This window comes from Castor canadensis, chromosome 5, assembly GCF_047511655.1.
Source record: "Castor canadensis chromosome 5, mCasCan1.hap1v2, whole genome shotgun sequence".
NCBI lineage: Eukaryota > Metazoa > Chordata > Mammalia > Rodentia > Castoridae > Castor > Castor canadensis.
Window position 1 is genome coordinate 153,331,512 of NC_133390.1, and position 10,124 is coordinate 153,341,635.

Sequence of the window (10,124 nt, forward strand, 5' to 3'; positions counted from 1 at the left end):
AATCCACATGTGCCATGAGGACAGACATCATATCCATGTTACTCTGGGGTATCCTCTGCTCCTGGCCAATGCCTGGTAAATTCCATAGACCAGCATCTAGTCTTAGATTTCATATCGATATGATCCTATTCTGAACTTTCACAATATTTGTCTTAGTCAAAAAATGTAAGTAACGTACAATATAAATCTAACTGGAATTGACACTATGAATCCCCCCTCATAATGACTATATCCTAACAAAAATTTTATTAAAAAAAAAAAGAAAGAAAGTAATATAAGGGCTTAGGGGCATGGCTCAAGCAGTAGAGTACCTGCCTAGCAAGTGCTAGGCCCTGAGTTCAAACCCCAGTACCAGAAAAAAAAAGTAAATTAAACATAACTCAAGGTACCATTATATTTCTTTCAAATTAATAAAATAATCAAAATTTGGTTTTGTTTGTGATAGCACTGGCTGAGTTGCCAGAAAACAGGGTTACATATGTTGTACAAATGTTCAACCTTTATAAGTAGCAATTCAACACACTGAACTATTCATTCCTTTGACTCAGTGAGCCCACTTGATGGGTAAGGATCCAAGAAAATAATCCAAAAGAAAGAAGTACTTGAATATGGGTGTTTGGGTTTATAATAGTAAAAAGGACAGGGGCGAAAAATCCAGACTGTACAAACTACAACTACTGATACATGGAACACTATAATGTGGCTTAAAATAACAAAGACATGCTGGAACCCAGTTTCCAGTTCCACACACAGAAAAAAAAAATCTATCTACCTACCTACCTACCTATATCTATTTATATAGATATAGATAGATATATGTCAAAAAGACATATCAAAGACAATCTGGGAGCCAGTGGTACATGCCTGTAGTCCAAGCTACTCAGAAGGCAGAGATCAGGAGGACTGCAGTTTGAGGTCAGCCTGGACAAATAGTTCTTGAGACACTCTCTCTAAAATACCAAACACACAAAAAGGGCTGGTAGAGTGGCTCAACCTACCAAGTATGAGATCTTTTTTTTTTTAATTCATTTATTCACATATGCATATATTGTTTGGGCCATTTCTCCCCCCCTACCCCCCACCCCCTCCCTCCAAGTATGAGATCTTGAGTTCAAGCCCCAGTATTGCCTAAATAAACAAATACAAAGACATATGAGTAAATATAAAATATTTTGTATTATTCAATTCAAAAATATTCAAAACTATTCTGTATATATGGACTGCGTCTATAAAAATCAATGTCACAAATGGATTGGATTTAAAATATATTAAAATAAAATTTAATGTTGGATTATTTGTAGGTTTGTTGCTCAATTTTATTAAGTCTGGGTCAAATTATTCTATTTTTATTGCACAAAAATAACTTTTACAAAACATTTCTTCAGCTTTTGAATTTGGAAACATTTAATCACTAGAAGTAAAGATAAGATCCTATATTTGGCCAACTTCCTGGTTGTAACTCAAACCTGGGACTCATTTTTCCACATGAAGATGGAGAAAAATAATGCAACAATGTTTACAAACTGATGCTGAGTACCTTCATGAAAGGTACTGGACAAATACAAATACCAGAGCTGCAAAAAATAAACCACTCCACCCCACACTGATCTAGTACAAGTTGCTTGAATCCTTCTGAGCCTCAATGTCTCTGTCTACCTATGAAAACTGGAGGAAAAAAAAAAAAAAAAGGTAAGAATCATATGGGAAAAGAGAAGAAAAGCAGACATGTGATAGCTGAAAAAGCATCCCAGGTGATCCTGCTGGATATTCTGAAGAACATCCAGCACATTCTGAAAGAGAGGATAAATTGGAACAACTACCTCAAAGGGGAGGAAATTTGGTTACATGTCTAAAAATCAAAAATGCACACATATCCTTTGACCTAGTAGTTCCACTTCTAAAATTACATTGATGAGATCACTGGAGACATGAGAAAAAAACAAAGAACGTACAAAGGACATTCACTGTATTCCTGTAAGAGAAAAACCTACAAATATTTAACCTGAAGACGAGTTACAAATACATACAATAGCCCTGCATACAGGTACATACAGCTTATTTTGTAATATAGCCATACAATGAAATAAAATATTGTCAATTCAAAGATAAACGACTCTGCATGTACTAATATAGAATGATTTCCTAAATATGTTAATTAAAAGAGTAAGGTGTGGCTGGTATGTACCAGAGTGGGAGGAGAATAGGTAGACACATGCTTACAAAGGAACAGTGTCTATGTTCTGTTTTGTTCGTGGTGCTGGGGTTTGAACTCAGGGCCTATACCTTGAGCCACTCCACCAGCCCTTTCCTGTGTTTTTTTTTCCAAGATAGGGTCTCACAAACTATTTGCCCGGGCTGGCCTCAAACCGTGATTCTATGATCTCTGCCTCCAGAGTAGCTAGGATTATAGACGTAAACCACTGGCGCCCATCAGAAAAGTGTCTGTGGAAGCTGGAAACTTCAACCATCTTTGGGGAGGAGTTAGGAGGCAGGAGATTTGGGGTTGGGTTAGGAGGGAGACTTATTTTCTCTGCATAGTCTACTGCTGGAATTTTTCTCTCAAATGCATTATCTTCCCCCAAAACTGAGTATTCTTTCTTTCTAGGGAGGAAAACATCTTTCTTTGGGGCTATAAGGATGTGATTCTACCTCTGTGGAACCTGGCCACTGCCTACTAAATTGACAGGTATCAGCATCTGGCCCCATTATGCCCCTCAAATAACCTTTCCAACTCCCAGTCTAAGTCCTTGACCTTCTTGAAATCCTTCAGTGGCTCTCCTCTCCCCAAAGTAACACAGCATGTTCAACCCTTCAAACTGACCCTACTCAGTTTGAAGGTCCTGCCCCTCTTCCCCTACTCAGTCTAGTTGTTTAACCTCTTCCTACCTCCCAGAGGTCCTGGGTCCTTCCACTTTCAAGCCTGCTTTTGCTGCTCCCTCTTTCCTATGTGTGCTATCCATCACAAACCAACTTCTATGCATCTTTCATAACCCAAAAGTCCTCTTCAAGGAAAGCTTTCCCAGACCACTTGAGGAGGGAGTACACCCTGCCCAGCCTGGCAGAGGTTCTGAAAATAAGACTTCCAGAATTCAAATTCTGACTGTTACCTCATTGCCCACTGTATGGCCTCAGTTTCCAGCCCTGTAGAGTAGAAATAAGACCTTATATGACTACTGAAAAGACTAAATGAGAGAATTCATGTAGGCACTTATATTGTTCGCCATAGGCAAATAAGATATTATCAATTATTCTTACTCTAGAACACACCAGGTAATTATTTATGTCCACCTGTCCTGCATTGGTCTTTGAACTCCTCAAATTTAAGGATGTGAGTTCCTATCTTTATTTTCTAACCAAACACTTCATCTGGCAAATAGATGGCACATGAATACACTTAAAAGTCAAAGGGTTTGCTTTTCTGATTCTGTAATTTATCCATATGATAAAAAGGTACCTAGTGAGCAGCCTTGTGGATCCTACTATGTTTCACAGTGAACTTCAGTCAGGCTACTTTGGACCTGAAAAGTGAAAAGTAACTAAGGGGCTTTTGGCCTTTTGGGGACAGTCAAGAAGACTGGAAGCCAGCGGGATATGGGGCCTTCTAATTCATGCCTGCTGACTACTTGCAGGGGCTGGGTGAGATGGGGAATCAAGAGGTACTAAAGGACCTGGGCATGCACTCCAAGCAGGTCTTCGAGAAACACCTGAAAAATTTCCTTGGGAAGTGGATAGGAGCAATAAGACAACTAGGAAGAATTCTTCCAGCATGGAAAGATAAACAAGACACAGCCAGCTCCTGTCCTCAAGGAGCTTTTCACATGAGAGGGAGTTTAAAGGAAGGTGTAGAGCCTGGCAGGTAAAAGGAGGAGAAAGTTGGACACAAAAAGCAAAAACTTCCCAATATGTAAAAGGACAGTCTGGGCTGGGATGTAGCTCGGTGGTACAGCGCTTGCCTAGCATGCGTGAGGCCCTGGGTTTGATCCCAGCACCAAAAAAGAAAAAGACAAAAAAAAAACAAACCTCTCCCCTAAAAGGACAGTCAAGCAGCTCCAAATGTCTTGGCAAGGAGTTGAAAGAAAGGAGAATTAAAGAATCAGGCTAAATGTAAAAGAATAAGTTGAAGCAAGAGCATCAAGGGAAATTTGCTACCTGATAAGGCATTCTGGGCTTCATTCATCACCTTGGGAAAAGGGAAGCGAGGGAATTTTTAAGTAAACAGTGACAGCATCAGATCTGTATTTTTGAAAGGAGTGGCCAGGCAGGAAGATGCTCGCCCTTTCCTACTCAGTCCTCCTCTCACCCACCATCTTGGTTGTCTGGCTGCCTCAATAGCTAGCAGGTGGTAAGTGAAGCAATCTCGGGGGAGATGTGAGTGGTTTCCAGCAGGAATCCCTATCCCAGCCAAAGGTTTCTGCAGACATTCCCCTGCCTAAGGGGGTTTTCAACATTCCTCCTTTCCTATCTTACAAATATCATTACTGAACACACACACATACACGACAAAAAAACCTCAACGTTAGGCTCAGCTCTGCCACTACGATTTTTATTTCCAGGAAATGCAACTAGGTTTTATTCTCCCCCCGCCCAGGCATTTAAAAATTGTTATTTACTGAGAGTAAAAAGGGAGGGAATCTGCATTCCCAAGTGCCTCATTTTGAATTCTGGACAGCTCTGATCCCCTATTTCCCTTCTAAAGCATCCTCAACAGTTGGGAGTGGGCGGCAAAGAGAGGGGCCTGGGAGGTGAGCCAGGAGGGGCTTTAAGGGGTGGGAGGAGTTGGTCACTACAAGGGAAATTTTTCTCCCATTATATAGAGCTGGGCAAATGCTGTCCTCGCTGCTTCAAGTTTCCTCTGGCAGCGCCCTGGCCAGAGCCCAGGAGGACGCAAGCAAAGTTCCTGGGCAGTGGAGAGGGGTCGGCGCCCTATCCAGCACGTTTCCGGGGACCCCTCCCCCCCACACCGCGTAAGGATGCGGGATCCGACTGCACAAGAACCGAGGGACTCCACCCGGAAAAGAGGGATCCGGGGATCTGTCCCATCCGCTCCCGGAGCCGCCCCGCCTTCCGGAGCCCACCCGGGCGGCGGCGGTCGCGAGCACTCACTGAGTCCGGCGCTGGGCGGGACCTCTGGGGACGGGGACGGCAGCTCCGCCTCAGTTCCGCGGCGATGTCTCGGCCCGCCACTCGCCCTCAGGGCCGCCGCCCGGCCCATGGCTCGAAGCCCCGTGGCGGCGGCGGCGGCCTCGCCTCCATGGCGAGGGGAAGCGGCGGAGGGACTACTAAGCGAGCGGCGGTGATGGCGGCCTTGACCCGGGGTCCGAGCTCGATCGCGCGCGCGTCCCTGTCAGTGCCGCGCTCGCTGCAGCCTAGCTCCCTACCACAGGCCTTGGCTGTAAGGCGCGTCCTTATTGGCCGTTCAGAAGCGGGCGCTGATTGGCCGATGCCGAACGGGCGTCTCCACTCCTCCCGGGCCCCGCCCTTGAGCTCCTGGTTTAGTTCACTCTGCCATCTGGGTTGCGGAGTCGGAACTCACAGTGACCGCGCAAGATACTTTCCCAATCCTGTGGGAAGCCGGACCTCAGAAGTGCCTGCCACCGGTGCCACAAAGTCTTCCTGTCTACAGTCTCAGACCCCTGGACATGGACTTTCATTCCTGTTTACAGATGTTAAAACTAAGGCCAGGCACCAGCCACAGCAATATCTACCGACCAGGATAGCCTGGAACTCATAAGCCATCTTTCAAACATGACCCATTCGGCTTCCTCCTTGTCCTTTACCCCAATTGCTGCAGGGTAAAGGACGAAACATCTCATTGCAGGGAGAGAGAAACCTGCCGAGTCCCTAGAACGGGTCTGGTTCCATGGGTGCCGTCTTATAGCAAGCCAGCCCAAGCCATCTCCACCCGAGCCCCGGAGAAATTTCCCCCGGCTTTCCAGATGCGCACAGTGGGCCTGACTCGCCGCGGAACTGGGTGGAAGCACCACACGTGGTGCTATGCGGTGGGCGGGGGGGGGGGAGGATCAAAGCGCGGAGGCGACCAGGAGACATATTCCGCCAGGGGTGGGGTGCGCACCCCCTTCCTGGAGCTCTGGGCACCGCATCTCTCGCGTGGCGCCCCGAAGCCATCTGTCCGTGTGTCCGGCGGCAGCGGGTTTCCATTTGGAGCACTTTGGGTGCTGCAGGATCTGGGCGACTGCGGTTGAAAGTGGATTTAAATCGTCGTACCGAGGTGGCGAGTGAGACACTTCTGGGTGTGGCCCAAAAGGGGTCCTTGGGACGCTCGATGACGCTAAAGGCAAGAGGCCAGGCGTCCGTAGGCAAGAGACAGATTGTACGGTATCATCTGTGAGGTGTTTCGAGGGACCCCTCATCCTAGACTCGGAGTCTGCGGTACCCTGAGTGGGTGGCAGCAAGCCTCTCTTCCAGGCCCATCAACCCTGAGCTCCCTTCCCCATCACCGGCCGGCAGCATCCCACATTCGGTGCGCACCGGGGAAAGGGTCTGTGGCCAGAGGTAACGATACACGGAAGGGAGGGTGCAATAGGAATATTTCTGCGCAAAAGGAGCCCCTATCAGCTCTTACACAGGCCGCTGCTGAGGCGTCAACTTAGAACTCTAGGCAACTCTCCTCTTCTGTATTTGTGGAGTGAGTAAATGTAGAAGCACGTTTGGGAATACGGATCGCTGTGAGCCCCAACCGGGCCTTCCCCTTCCTAGCTTGGAAATCCCTTCTTGAGTGGGAGCTGGCAGGGAAATCACTCGAGTGGGAGTTGTGCCTCTGAGCAGGGCCAGCCCAAGGCGCCTCTGCCAGATAGACACTCCATCCCAAAAGGCTCAGAGGCCACTGCCCAGTCTCTTAAATGTCAGACCCCAGGGGCAGCCAAGGGCGGGTCCTTCCACATGCCCAACATTAGCGTTTCCTGGGAAGTCCAAACTCGATCCAGAATGGAAATGCACACAGAATGGAAAAGTGACCGAATGAAAAGTTGGCTTTGCACTGGAACTCAAAGTATGCAAAAATCCTTAAAAATACTGTGAAGTACCTGGGTAGTGAGGAGGGCAGCTCCATGGCCTCAGATTAAACCCCACCAGCTTAGTTTTACCCTACCTACATCTAACCTACACTGTTGTTTTGGTCCCTTTATTTATTTGAATTTCTATTGTCATAAAAGGTTTTGTCTATATACTACTTACTTAATATAATTAAAATAGCTATTAAGATAAGTGGTCATCCTTGAGACATGTGAAGGACCCGTAACTAATCTGATCACACTTGGGAAAACTTGCAGGGGCTGAGCCCCTTTCTGCTAGTCTTCCTGGAACCTCCCAGGGCTGTACTTAGAATTACAGGTATATAAAGCTTGGCAAGTATCCCATTCTCAGGAAATGCAAGCTCCTTCTTTCTCCATGAGACAGGCACACTGTGATGAGCCTATGTGCTGTGTGTGCAGGGGTGACAGAACTTCAGAAAAAGGAGAGGCAGGGTGTTGGTGGACCCACCCTAAGAGTGTAGGAAGGGAGGTTCAGTGTAAGCAATGGAACAGTTTCCATAGGGAGGGGACAGTCCCATCCTCAGCTGCCTACTGGTGGAGACTTGCCTAGTCTCCCATCCTACTAGATTCCCAGGAGTGTCCAGAGCCCCCTTCCCTGTTAGCAAAGTCAAGGGCTGTACTGGGAGAGAGGAAAAGAACTGACAGGAAGGGAGAGGATGGAGGCTTCCAGGGCCCACCCAAGGCAAGGCTGCAGCACTCTCCCCTTCCCCCCTTTTTTGTTGTTGGTGAGACTGAGGTTTGAAAGCAGGAGCTCTACCTTTTGAGCCTCATCTCCAGTCCATTTTTCTCTGGTTATTTTGGAGATGGGGTCTTGCAAAGTATTTGCTCAGGCTGGCTTCGATCTCAGCCTCCCAAGTAGCTAGGATTATGGGCATGAAGCCACCAGTGCCTGGCAGCTGTGGTCCTCTTGCTTGAGTCCTGCTTTAGTCCCAGCCCATGGAGTACACCTAACAGGCACTTGTCAGCCACCCTACAGGTGCCCCAAAAGCCACAGGGTTCATGAGCAAAAGACTAGGAGAGTGGAGGATGGGAGTAAAGGAGTCCTGTTTCTTTAGGCAAGTCACTTCCCCTCTCCAGGCCTCCTTTCCCCATCTAGTAAATGGAACAATGAGTCATTCTCTCAACAAATTCTTATTAAGTGCAGACCATGTGCTGGACACAGCAGAGAATAAAACAGAAGAGGCCTCTACTCTCAGGAGCTTACATTCAGTTCTGATTTTTAATACCACTATTTATAGGTGTATGCATGGGCCAAAGTCTAGCAAATGTACACTTAGGATCTGTGCATTTCACTGTATGTATATTTTGCATGAAAAGTTAAAAAAAAACTCCAAATAATGAACTATAGTTAATAAAATGCATTCTGAAGTATTTAGGGAGAGGTGTACTGAAGTCTGCAACTTACTACCTAGTCCAGGTTGCCCTCAAATTCTTCATCCTCCTGCTTCAGCCTCCAGGGTGCTGGAATTACAGATGTGTACCACCACACCCAGCGTGCCACTTACACTGAAATGCATCAAAAGAAAGATGGAGCTGGGTGCTGGTGGCTCACACCTGTAATCAATCCTAGATACTTGGGAGGATCAGTTTGAGGCCAGCCCTGGCAAATAATTTTCAAGACCCCCATCTCCAAAATAACCAGAGCAAAATGGACTACAGGTGTGGTTCAAGCAGTAGAGCCCCTGCTTTGCAAGCATAAAGCTGAGTTCAAAATCCAGACCCACCCCAAAAAAAGAAAAAGATGGATTAATTAATAGATAAATGGATAGATATATGGTAAATTAAGTATAATATAACATCAATAGTAGAATCCAGTGATTACACAGGTATTCACTGTAAAAATCCTTTCAATTTGGTTGTATGTATTAAAGTTTTTATAATAAAGTGTTGGGGGAAAATTAGTGATTAATTTTATAAAAAACTGCCTTTTTTCCCCTTCTTTTTTGTAGTGCTGGGGATCAAACCCAAGCCTTAGGCACACTAGACAAGTGTTCTACCACTGAGCTACATCTCTAGCCCCTGCCTTTAATTTTCAGATAACTCCCCATGGACAATTCCAATGCTTCTCCATATGTCCACACACTTTTCGTGAAGTTGTAATCACTATATAAACTTGCCACTGTTGTTAAAGGTTATTTCTCACGTCTAAAACTTCATGTGTATAATATTTATGATTGCATTGCACATGAGGAAATAGGTGGTATGTTACTTTGGAGATGTAGGAACATTCTAAAAGCACTGGCGAAGTCTCACCTTCCAGAGGACCTGTTGGTTTTTTAAGGTGGTGGGGTAACCCTTTTTTTATTGAGAACTAGAAAAGCTGTGAGACTTTTTCTTTATTTGGTGGTACTGGGGTTTGAACTCCAGGCCTCATGCTTGTGAGGCAGGCATTCTACCACCTTAGCCACTCTACCAGCTCAGGAAAACCTTTTTAAAAAGCCAGTCAGGGTGGCTCAGGCCTATAATCCCAGCTACTTGGAAGGTAGAAAATGGAGGCCAGCCAGGGATAAAAGCAAGACGCCATCTCAATAAAAAAGCTGGGTGTGGTGGTACACAAATATGATTCTAGCTATGTGGGATGTCCCAAGAGGATTAAGGTCTAACCAGGGACAAAAATGTGTTATCTACCTGAAAAACAACTACAGCAACAAAGGGCTGGGCATGTGGCTCAAGTGGTAGGGTATCTGCCCAGCAGGTGGGAGGTCCTGAGTTCAAATGCCAGTACACCCCTCCCCCCCAAAAAAAAGGCATTAAAGAGTTACCAGGATAGTGAGGAATTATGGGGCCAAGATTGGGGAGGAAAAAAGATTCCAGAATGATGAGCCCAGTATTGGGGATCCTTTCCTTGTTCTAAAGAGAAGGCTGATAGGTTGTGCTATATTGTGATTCCAAAAATTGACCACAGTCTTTCTAAAATCTTGCTACTTCCCTATCAAGGGATGAGAATATTTCACCTTGAAACTGGTGATATGGGTTTATGAGACTGTCTTGATGAACAGAATATGACAGGTGTAATACCATGGGTTTTCTAAAATTAGGTTAAGAATGGTAGAACAGATTCTGTCTGTCTCC

The 10,124-nt window shown here is 45.8% G+C and overlaps 1 protein-coding gene across 3 annotated transcripts in view; it reads right to left on the minus strand.

Moving 5' to 3' along the window:
• Ptpra (protein tyrosine phosphatase receptor type A) overlaps positions 1 to 5,389 on the minus strand; it is a 142,809-nt gene extending 137,420 nt beyond the window's left edge. For all 3 annotated transcript variants that reach the window (XM_074074457.1, XM_074074455.1, XM_074074453.1), the window contains exon 1: positions 5,104 to 5,389. The gene's annotated coding sequence lies outside the window, so the exon portion shown is untranslated. The remainder of the gene's footprint in view (positions 1 to 5,103) is intronic.
• Positions 5,390 to 10,124: the final 4,735 nt, after the last annotated feature.